The sequence below is a fragment of the Alligator sinensis genome, unplaced genomic scaffold, assembly GCF_000455745.1.
Source record: "Alligator sinensis unplaced genomic scaffold, ASM45574v1 scaffold209_1, whole genome shotgun sequence".
Classification (NCBI taxonomy): Eukaryota; Metazoa; Chordata; order Crocodylia; family Alligatoridae; genus Alligator; species Alligator sinensis.
In genome coordinates, this window is record NW_005842184.1 from 507,460 (window position 1) to 517,814 (window position 10,355).

Genomic DNA, 10,355 nt, shown 5'->3' on the forward strand with positions numbered 1-10,355 from the left:
GGCAGAGGACATCTGGATTTAAAGAGGTATGTGTTCACAGGAAGGGTCTCCCAGGAGCAAGACCTGACCACATCGACATTTAAATTCAAAATGTTTTTACTTATTTCAATGGTGTTTTTATTTTATAATTACAGTAGGATCAAGAAAAGTGGGGCAGGAATGGACCTTGGGAGGTCACATCTTGTCCGACCCCCTGCTCAAGGCAGGGTCATCTCCATCTTATGCAAATGTTTGGCAAAAATTTTCTTTAAATGGCATGACCCACTCTCTTGTATAATTACCAGGCATAATGCTTAAACATCCCAAAATACCCTGACTAGCTACAGGTAAAGTAGGGGGACAAGAGCACCATCAATGTCCTGCCTCTCCAAAGACAAAAGTCCTCTGTTAAAATATGATTTAGAAATGCAAGAAAGAGGACCATGCCCCCAAACTTGTTTTTAATGGGAAAAAAGGGATATTCCAGCATTTTCAGAATTTTTCACAGCTTCCCCGCCCCCGGCAAAATGTCCTAAATGCCATGAACCCCATGACAGACAAGGTTCTTTGGGTGAATGCAATATATTTTATTAGACCAATTAAATAGTTGGAAAAAATGTTCCTTGGAAGCTTTCAGTTACAAACACCCTGCTTCAGGTGGAGGGAGAGTCACCAACACCTTTGAACCTCATGAGGCTTGCGTGGGGTTCATCTACCTAACTTTGGTGCCATCTAAAGCTGCTTTATACCAGAAGCCACACAGCTGCAGAGATACCTCGGTCCATTTTATTTAGTATCTACCCCTGGGCAGGCTCACAAGTGATTCAGGTCTAGCATAGAGAGGTGGAGGTATTGGAGAAGCCTGGGCAGTGTCGGTGGTTGTGCTGCTGCTGCTCTCTTTACGCCTTGTTTTGGGGTGCACACTTAGGGCTGCTGCCCACTCACTCCCCCATGTTATGCTCCTGTCATGCTTCTCCATGGCTCCCAGCTCACAATGTGAAACAAAAAGCATTGCTGGGGAGCCCCCACACACCACCAATTGTCCCCGGGGAGGCAGGTAGAAAAGCACATGTATAATACTCTCCTCAGCAGCCCTGAATGCAAGTGGTTGTGCTGCTGTCTCCTGTCATCTATCCTGGTGCTCAGAGAACTTTTCTTGGAGGTTGGAGACCTGGCTCTAACTCCTCTTGGCCTGAGGGAATTTGCCTTTGCATCTTTCCTTCCTCAGGAAGGAGTATGGGGCCCCTGATCCCAGCACTGCTCATCCAATTTATGTTAGGAAGTCATTTGTTATAAAAGATAAATAACCCTGGCAGCTGGGACTGGAACTGAGGAGTTCCTTCTCCAAGAAAGTCCCTTGACCCCTCAGCCACAGGGACCCTTCAGGCCCCCTGACTCTTTCAATGCCCAGTGATCCAGATTCAGCTGAGCATGTTCAAGAGGACCTTCACAAAACCCATTTTATAGAAGTGAAGTCGGCTCCCTGGGAAGTTGGAGATGAGGGTTCAGACCCCTCAGAGTGATACAGGTAAGTGCTAAACTGCTGGCTGGAATGTGCCCGGCTCTTTCCCCAACTCTGCATTGCTTAAGTGCAGAAACCCAATGTGTGGCTACCTTGGAAATGGTATGAGATGCTATGAATGGTGAGTGAATGGAGAGTGAAGCATGTAAGCTCCTCAGAGTCCAGACACTCAAGCAGTTTGGTATGGATACAATCTTTAGGCATTTGGAGGCTTTGGAGGCACCTTCTGTGCTCTGTTTTCTGTTCAGGATCACTTGGAGGCATGTCTGAAGCTTTGCATCAGTGCATGTGTCTACATGTTCATTAATGCACTTTTGCTATTTACTACCTCCATTGTGAGAAACTAGAAAAAGGCACATTCACTTATTTTAATGTGCATTAGCGAGAGTGCACAGTTTTCTTTGTGATGCTTTAATGTGAATTAAAATAGGCTAATTAGCATTAAAAGTTCATGTGTAGATGCACCCAGTGATTTCCAATTGGGGTTTTACTGCATGAGTTCTTTTTAAAGGTGCCATGGAAGGGTGCCTAGAGATTTCAACTAGAAATCCATACTGTCAAAAATATTCTGACCTGCCATGGTCTTTGTGAGTGATTAGCCACAAAATACTTGCTCTGGTATTTTTCTATAGGGAAAAAAAAGTGAAAATATATTTGAAATGGGGTGCTGATGCAATGCTGATGCATAGGGGGTGCACGGGGGTGAGTGTCCACCCCGAGAGTTCTAGTGCACCCCCTGTCAGGCTGCACTCCCTGTTTAGGCAATGGGCAGGAGGGCAGGCAGGACCACCAGTGACCCCCCCACCCACCCGTGAGCACCGGCCAGGGAGCAGAGCCACCAGCAAAAGTGGCCACACTGCTTCCAGAAGCAGCCGTAGGACTTCCAGAAATGGCGCGGCTGTTTTTCGGTGATGCCGCAGGGGGACACCCCCTCCCCACTCGGGTCAGTGAGATTGGCCCGGTCAGCACGATTGGCTGTGGGGGCCCCCCTCCTGGTTGCTGACTGGTGTCAGGGGGGGCACATGCCCCACCCAACTCAAGAGGCACCAGGTGCCCATGTGCTGATGAGTTCAGAAACACAATGGAGGAGGCCCAAAGTCTGAAAGGTTGAGAATCACTGCTCTACCTTGACAGTATGGCAACTGTAGATACTTGACCTGGTCATTCAAAATCACCCTCCTTTGGCAGATGCTTAGAAGCAATGTCACAGTTTAGGGGCAGACTGAGACACTGCATCCTGACCAGAGTATCTCTTTGCTTTCTTTGGACAAAGAACCAAATTCTGCCATATTAACACCAACAGGAGAAGCTCTGATCTAGAATGACAGATTTTCTAATCTGCACGAAGCAGTAGACCTCAGTGGTTTGAAAAATAAAATAAAATAAAATTAGATTAAATTAAAATGGAATGAAATAAAATAATATATCTGATTCTTATGCCAGAATTTGACATGCCATGTAATATTATCATGCCAGTAGTAATTATACAGAATATGCATACAATGGTATGTTTTGATATTATGTTATATTTGCACAGTTATTGCCATTGCCATGAGATAAAGAAAAACTAAGAAAATATAGTATCAAAATGTAATGAAATAATTGTCAAAAGGAACCTATATGATCATGAACAAACAAAAGGGGGGTAAATACCAATGTTGTAATAGCGATGTTAATTTTGACCCTTTATTGTTTTTGATTATTTGCCTTTGTGACCAAAATAACTTTTCTTTCAATGTGTCTTTTGTTGTTGTTGTTGTTGTTCCTATGTAGGATAACCCCAAAGGTCCTGAGAGTCAGCATATTGCTGTTTTTTTGGGTATCTCCATACTATTTCTTTGAGGGCTTTCTGTGGGAATTGTAACTTTAAATGGATGGAAGTAGCAGCTTTTAGCATTATGTCTTACACATGCAGGCTGCTCTTCAGCAAGGGAGATTCCAAACTATATATAAGACAGATCTATGGAAGTACAGTGACTCTGGTAGTAGCCAAATGCAACACCACATGGAGGAAAAGGGACACTAAAGCTGGGAATACCAGAGCAAACCTCTAGGTTTGGGACAGAACTTACACATAAACCAGTATAAGTAATTGGAAACTGCTTTGAATCTGTAACACAAGAGAAGTTCACCTAAACCACTTTCAAAATGGCTGAAATCAATTGAGGATAGACTGGGATGGAGGTAGTATCAGACTCAACTGATTTAGGTTAATGCAGTTTCTTGAACTTCTATCCCAGATCCCCTCCAGGTTCAAGTTAATTCATAGTCCCCCAGCATCCCAGGATGCTTTGCACCTCCCCCACAAACCCTGCCTTTGTAGGGTGGGAAGGCTAGTCTTGGACTAATCCATCTGATCCAGGTGAGCAGGGAGGGGTGCTCTAGTGCCCCCCCCCCCCCGGCTTCTGGCCTTGGCCACTGCAGGCATGTGGCTGCATTTCTGGAATCAAAAGTGAATGTCTGCTCACTTGTGTATTGGTTTATTCTAAAGAGTTTAGACTAACTTGCAAAGACTGAACTGATTCAGCCTCGGGCTTTTTGACTGTCTGTGCTTAGCCCAAATGTTGCCAAAGATGCTAAAAAATCTTTATTACCTACACAGAGCAAAATAGATCCTAGCATCCAAAATAGAGTACTTAAATGAAATCAGTTGATGAAAAATATTATATGAAATGATAGCAAGAGACTGGATTTGATGGCCCATCCATACCTATGTTCTTAAATGTTTACTTTATGGATTCAGGTATTCAAATAAAAGGACATCTTTTTTGTTGGTCAGTCTAAAAAAAATAGTGCCTATCAGTTTCAATAAAGATTATTTGAAATGATTGCTGAAATTAGCCACGCCCTACTGCTTTCCAAGTGATGCATTCATAAAACAAAAGATCATCACAGAAACAAAGAGCAAACACATAGTATGAAGTCTAATGTGTGAAACTCTCAGAGTCTGCCCAGAACTGAATAGCTAAAAAAACCTTCAGTTATCATGTTGATGTTCCCTTGAACATCCCAAAAGGGATCTGGATTGCAGTCACTTAAGACTTAAGATGAAGAATTCCATCTGCTATACAGATGCTTTTTTCCTCTGACTTCAGCAAAATAGGAAGGAAATAACTTAATAACCATGAAGAACCTTACTGAAAAAAACTGCATGGTGTAGCACTCAGGTTGGCTTCATTCCCATGTTCCACAATGGATCATTGCACACTTTGCAAAAAACAACAAATGGGAGATTAAAATGTATGTATCAATAACCAAGTAATTCTTTATTTCCAAAGTCATGTGAGGAGAATAGTAAGCTACTAACAGATATTTTAAAGAGTAATTTTCTATGGGATTAGGCTCATTAACACACACTAGCTCATTTTTATGGTATCACTACAAGCTTTCATATATGTAATTAAAATGACTAGAAATAAAGCACAACACCTCACACTGTAATTAACAAAAATATAGGGTTTGTTTAGCTTTTATTTCAATAAAAGTAGAAATAAGGACCCATATTTACTCTCAAATATGGGAAATTCCAGGATCATTTAATATAGCAAAAAAGCCAAAACTATTTTAGATAAACTCCCATAATTAGGCAGAATACTAAACCCAGACACGAATCTATTATATAGACTCTAGGCAGAATGCAAATAGGACCGGATCAAAAACCCAGGTTGCTGAAATATCTTTACAACTCTGCATACCATTTTCTAATTCAGTTCTCTTTGTGTGCTAAAGCCCTTTCATAGTAGATAATATCTTACACTCACTGACAGGTCTCCATGCTAAAAATGAACCAAAAAAAATCAATTCTGTCCTAGAGCTCATCCACCTGATGAAGAAATAACAATTTATGCTGCTTATAAACAATGTCATGACCAACTATTAGCTAAATAAGACAGAGATTTAACTTTAAGAGCTGTAACAATTATAGTCACATAAAAAGAATAAGTTGAGATGAATCATGCATTGTTTCAATGCAGCGATTTTTGAAATACTGAAAAAGAAAGAGCCCAGGAATGTGGCATGAATTGACTGGCTGGCAACATCAGAAAGGCTTGGGTATGGCTAGAAGGGGAGATGAGGAGGCCACAAAATTAGCCCTTAAGGCAATGAGCAATTAGACTGTAGCACATAAGTGGACGAGATCTCTCTCAGGGATCCCTGGGATAGCCTCCCATTCCTAAATACACATTGATATCAAGGTATGGCAGGTGAGTGGAAGGGGAGTGTGCCTGAAAGAAACAGGGGAAACAAAGGCTGACCGGCCATCGGGGGTGTTATGGTGACCTCTGGGGCTGGCCTTTGTTACACACCTAAAATAAATCTTCCTTGTTGCAGTTTCAGTCTATATCTTGTCCTCTACACTCCAGACATGGAAAATAGCTGGTCATTATCCTGTTTATAACAGGGGTTTTTTTTTGTATTTGGAGACCATATGCCACTCACACCTCAGCCTTGTCTTTTCCAGAGTAATAACCCCAGGTATTCTAGCTTTCCCTCACAGAGCACATTTTCTACATGTCTAAACGGGTTTGTAACCGTCCTCTCTGCCTTGAAATCAGGACCCTGAAACCGGACACGGGACTTTATATGAGACCTCACCAGTGCTGAACAGAGCAGAAGAATGGCTATTTGTGACTAGCACACAACAGTACTATTAATACATCTAAGTGTGCTACTAGTTTGTTTGTTTTTAAATAAAAATGCTTAGCTCACATTAACAGCACCAGATGAGTAGAGTAGGGTTGGTCTGAGGACCAGATCCAGTGTACAGGACTGGTCTGTGGACCCTATCCAGGACAGGGCCAGCACATATGCACACTGTAATGTGTGATCCCAGCCCCATGTGCTGGGTCAGGCCTGGTCTCATGTGCAAGGTCAGGCCGGCTTTTCTGGCCCAACATGCACTGAATCAAGTCCAAGCCCCATGCACACTGGATCAGGCCCCAGCTCTGGACCCAGCCCTGAGCCAGCATGATCCAGTACATGGGGCCACGTCATCTGGCCACAGAGCTTGGAAATTTGGCAGCAGGGGAGCAGTAGCAGTATTACTTGTCACTGCTCTCTTGCTGCCAAATTTCTGGGCCAAATGAAATACTCCATGGGCCAGATAGGAACCAAGAGTCAGAAGTTGAGCACCACTGATCTAGCCCAGTATCCTGTTTCCAACCATAGTACATTTTGGAGGAGAGCATTGAACCAGGTATATCTAGAGTGCTCTATCCCTTGTTGATGACCATCCCTGGCATTCATCATCATTGGTTCAGAGATGCCTGAGCATACACCTCTGACTGTTCTGCTTAAGTGCAATTAATAGATTTATCATCCATTAATTTGTCTAGTCCCTTTCTGAACCATGCTATCCACCTATACAACCTCCTATAGTGATACGTTGCACAAGTTAAATATGCCTTACATAAAAAAACTATTTATTTTATTATTTTTAAACCCATTTCCTGCTTACTTCAGCAGGCATATCCTAGTTCTGGTATTCTAGAACTTGGTGAATAACAGCTTCCTGTTCACGTTGTCTTCATGACTGCATAGACCTCTACTATATACCCCATCAGTCTTATCCTGCACAAAATGAAGAGTCCTAGCCTTTTTAGTCTCTCCCGCTATGGCAACTGCTCTATATCCCTGGTAATTTTGCATGTCCTTCATAGTTTCATAGTTGTTAGGGTCGGAAGGGACCTGAGCAGATCACCAAGTTCGACCCCCTGCCATGGGCAGGAAAGAATGCTGGGGTCAAATGACCACGGCAAGGTGTCTATCTAGCCTCCTTTTGAAGATCCCCAGGGTAGGGGTGAGCACCCCTTCCCTTGGAAGTTGGTTCCAGATCCTAGCCACCCTGACTGTGAAATAGTGCCTTCTAATATCTAGCCCAAATATACTCTCAGTCAATTTATGGCCGTTATTCCTTGTTACTCCCAGTACTGCTTGGAGGAACAGGGACTCTCCCATTGCCTGCTGGTTTCCCTTGGCCAGTTTATAGATAGCCACCAGATACCCCCCTCAGCCTTCCCTTGTGGAGGCTGAAGAGGTTCAGGTCCCGTAGCCTCTCCTCGTAGGGCCTGCCCTGCTGCCCACTTATCATGCAGGTGGCCCTCCTCTGAACCCTCTCCATGCTGTCCACATCCCTCCTGAAGTGTGGTGCCCAGAACTGGACACAGTATTCCAACTGCAGCCTGACCAGTGTCGCATAGAGGGGGAGGATCACCTCCTTGGACTTGCTTGTGATGCATCTGTGGATGCATGACCAGGTGCAGTTGGCCTTCCTGACCATGTCCCCATGTTGTCGGCCCATGTTCATCTTGGCATCAATAATGACTCCAGGATCCTTTTCTGCCTCTGCACTGATGAGAAGGGAGTTCCCCAGCCTGTAGGGCTGCTGCTGGCTCTTCCTTCCCAGGTGCAGCACCTTGCACTTGTCAGTATTGAATCCCATCCTGTTCTCATCTGCCCACCCCTGCAACCTGTCTAGTTCCAATTGCATCTTGTCCCTCTCTTCTAGCGTGCCCACTTCTCACCATATCTTAGTGTCATCTACAAATTTGAACAAGGTGCATTTCACCACCTTGTCCAAGTCGCTGATGAAGATATTGAACAGTGCAGGTCCGAGGACCAAGCCCTGTGGGACCCCACTGCCTACATCCCTGCAGGTCGAAAATGACCCATCCACCACCACTGTGTGGGTGCGGCCCTCCAGCCAATTGATGACCCATCTGACTGTGTAGGCATCAACATTATAATCTCCTAATTTTTTAACTCTGTACCTTTTCTAATTCAGCTTCTGATTGACTAAATTCAAGGATCCTTTTCTGTCTTAAATTTTTGCTTCCTAAGCACAAAACGCTTTGCACAAGGGAACATCAAATTTCATCCTATTAATTCCAGATTATTTTTCCAATTTATCAGGACATTTTGAATCTTCACTCTCTTGCTAAAATTGTCTGTTATGCTATCCACATTGGTTTCATAGTTTTATAGTTTCATAGTAGCTAGGGTCAGGTGGGACCTGAACAGATGATCTAGCCTGACCCCCTGCCACAGGCAGGAATGAATGCTGGGTTCACAAGACCCCAGACAGGTGATCGTCCAACCTCCTCTTGAATTTGCCCAAGGTAGGGGCGAGGACCACTTCCCTGGGAAGTTGGTTCCAGATTCTGGCCACCCTAAGTGTAAAATATTGCCTTCTGATCTCTAACCTAAACCTATTCTTCATCAGCTTATGACCATTGTTCATCACCCCAGGTGGTGCTGGGGAGAAAAGGGCTCTGCCTATTTGCTGTTGATCTTCCCTGATGAGTTTGTAGGCAGTCACCAGGTCCCCCCTCAGCCTCCTCTTGCGAAGGCTGAACAGGTTCAGGTCCCTCAGTCTCTCCTCATAGGTGCCAGTTGTAAGTTTACTTAGCATGCTCCTTTCCACCAACACCCCCCAAGTCATTAATGAAGGTATTGATCACTACTGGACCTCGGATAAATCTTTGGCTAGAAGTTGAATCAGCAATGGCTTGTTCTGGAGGACTATTAGCCAACCAATTATGCACTCACCCAGCTAGTAATTTCATGCATAATATATCCCCTTGGCTGAATTATGAGAATGCTATGAAAGACAAGGATCAACAACTTTACTAACATTGTACTATATTACAACCACTGCTTTCCCCAAATCACAAAGCCTACCACTTTGTCAAAGGTGGGTGAGGCATGGTTGCTCTTCTCTAATCTATTCTTGAGCTCCATACTGTCCTCTGAGTACTTACAAATGACTGATTGATTATATGTCCCACCAAGTATCAAAATTAGACTGGCTCCTCTGTGATTGCGCACAGACTTTTTTTCTTTTCTTTTCTTTTTTCTTTTTTAAAGATAGGTTGTATGTTCTCTTTTTTTCCAATCTTCCAAGACTTTGCTTGATCCTCATGAAGTCTCAGAGATAACAGCCAATGGCTCTGCAACTACTTCAAATTCCTTGAGTGCTTTAGGATGAACCCCAGAGCCAAATGACTTGGAAAACAAACAAAAAGGTTATCTAAGTCTTCTTTAACTTTTATTTCCATATTTTACAGTGAATATCTACCCCGCCCCTCCTTACTTATGTTAACTGTGCCTATTTTAAGATATTTAATGTTTTCATAAAGGATGAGGTAAAAATGCATTGAATGATTCTGACTGCTTTGCATTGTTCACTATTATCTTCCCCTCCCCATTCAGAAGGGGCTGACATTTTTCTGGCTCTTCCTCTTATTTCCACCATACTTATAGGGGGATATTTTTATTATTAATTTAATTATTAATTATTATTAATTATTTAATTTGCCTTGTATGTCCTTTGGTAGCTGTATTTTACCATGTGCCTTGGCCTTCCTGATCTTCTCCCTAATGACCATGTTATATTCATGTATTCATCCTTAATAATATGGTCAAGTTTTTTGTACATCCCCCACATAACATAAGAACTTGCTAAATGGTTGCATTACCCTTCAGGCAACTATCACCTCCTTATCACCACCATTCATATCTAAGCACTGGGAGTTTACAAAGAAAACAAGCAGAATCCTCTGCCCGTGAAGAGAAGGCAGCCTTCATAAGTTCGTAACTCAAGTCAAAACTGTGCGGGTCGGCTCCCGATCTCGGGGGCGAGCCGGGGCCCGTCTTTGTGCACACAGGCTGTGGCCAGCAGCCCAGGCACGCGGGGCCGGAGAAAACCGCGGCGCGGTATGGTACGCTCAAGCTAGAATCAGTCACGGAGGCGTAATGGTTGATTGAAAAGATTATTTACTTATACCCAAGGTGGTCGCGATGTAGGCTGGTCAGCTTTCCAGGCACAGCTCCGCTTGAGTTCTCGGTGGAGGAC